Genomic DNA, 2,253 nt, shown 5'->3' on the forward strand with positions numbered 1-2,253 from the left:
CTTACATTATTGCCACTATCTCTAGCACTGCGCCATTCCGACGGGTACTTGTACGGCAAACCTGCAGATCGAAAGTACAAGGTCACTCATGTATTTTACATGCACGATCTTAAGATATATGCTAAAAACACAGAGCAACTGCATCTAGCTCTGGGGATTTTCGAACGATATCCTAAGGAAATTGGAATGGAATTTGGGTTAGACAAATGCGCCAAGGTTTATTTGAAGCGAGGAAAACCTAATGGCATCCCTGAAGATCTTGAGCTCGTTGATAGAAGCGCCATACGACACCTTTGCGCTGGAGAGACTTATACATACCTGGGCGTGCCACAGAGCCGCATTCAGGATGTGACATCTATAAAGGGTACTCTCCGAAGCAGATACAAACGTCTCATCCGACAGATTTGGTCTTCCGAACCTCCGGCGAGGAACAAAGTATCTGCAACGAACATGCTTGCCGTCCCGGTACTACTCTATTCATTTGGAGTAGTTCCATGGACGAATAACGAGCTCAGATTTCTTGATATCGGGACAAGAAAGGTTATGCACATGAACAAAAGCATGCATCTTAAGTCTTCCGTTCCGCGACTGTACATCTCACGCCGTCAAGGGGGTCGCGGAATATTGAGTCTTAAATGTCTTCATAACAGGATTATTCTGGGTACAGCACATAGAGTTGAAATGGAAGAGACCCTCTTCTTAAAATGGTCAGGAATCACGAAGAAGTGGGCAAAGGAGCATTTCTGTACAAAGCAGCGGAGGAGGCTGCTGAAACACTCGGACTTGACTTCAGTATTAGGGGTGAGCAAAATGCATCAAATATTATCTATCTCGAGTACTCACTCCTGAAAGCCCGGATTAAGAAAGCACAAGAGAAAAACTTTCATGAACAGCTCCTCGATAAAAGGATGCACGGTATCTTCCACAGAAATGTGAAGGATCAGTCAATGTCTTGCGAGCTAACGTTTGCTTTCCTTGAATCGCCCGGATTGAAGTCTGGTACAGAGGGTTTCATTTTTGCATGCCAAGACGGTGTCATTTCCACCTTAACATACCGTCGCCACATTTTGAGCCAAGACATTCCCGATGATAGTTTCAGGGCGTGTCATGCACTCCCCGAGCATTTAGCTTACATACTATCTAGTTGTCCAACTCACGCGGGAACGACCTACATTCAAAGGCACAATGCGCCACTAAGATTGCTTTATTACCATCTCTGTCAACAATATGCTAGAACACCTGCGGGAAAAATGTAGAAGGCGGTCGTCCTTGGGTCGCTCCGTGTTCTTAGGGTGCACGAGGCTTTTGCTGAATCGTCGTCTTGATTCCTTTACAGACTGTAACCAACTATCTCACGGTTGTGAGACGTGGTTGTGGCTGAAATTTTACCGCGATTTCGCTGGAAGCGGGTGCAATTTTTCAGATTAGCACCCGCTCCCGGCGAAATCCCGCGGCTGTTAGATGGCTCTGTAGTACTTTCCCCCGCTACACGTCGCTCAGGGGCCAAAGTTTGATCTATCTCTCTTACTCCTTTGTTGTTTTCCGAACGCCAGCACATGTGAAACCTAACCCATTAAGAACTGTTTGAGAGCTGATACAAAGATATTATACCGCTCCCCGTAGAAAGCATACATCGATATAGTTTGCCAAGAGCCACTTGGAGCGCTGTAAGCAACTCTCGGCTCACCTTCCAGACGCACCGATGGTAAACTTAGCTTGGACAAGAACCATTTGGATTGAAAGTAAATTGCCAATTAAAACATTTTTACATTTATAACTTTGCAAAACTTGGTTGTCTTAATAAATACCACAAATATAAGTCGATGAGTAATTTATATTATGGTTTCATATATTTTCCACTAATTCTAAAATTATTAATTATAATTTGCATTCAATATATTGTCTATTTATAGTTCTTTAATATTATTTAGTTCTTATTTTTATTTTTGTGTTATGCAATTTCTACGGATTTTTTTAGACTATTCGTCTAATCAAGTTTTCGTACGTATTTTCCAATTTCTTAATTATTATATATTCTAACGTTTTTATAAAAATATAATTATAATACCAAGTGATGGGAAAATTGTTCTTTCGATTTTTAGATGTTAAGACGACAGTTCCAAGCCAGATTATGTTTCGCATTGGCAAACAAAATTAGACGAACAGAATTTCACTGGCACATTCATAAAAATATCATATTCCATAAAATATATTTTAGAAAAAACTTTAAATCATTATAATTGATACAGCTGA

This window comes from Belonocnema kinseyi, chromosome 4 (assembly GCF_010883055.1).
Source record: "Belonocnema kinseyi isolate 2016_QV_RU_SX_M_011 chromosome 4, B_treatae_v1, whole genome shotgun sequence".
Taxonomy (NCBI): domain Eukaryota; kingdom Metazoa; phylum Arthropoda; class Insecta; order Hymenoptera; family Cynipidae; genus Belonocnema; species Belonocnema kinseyi.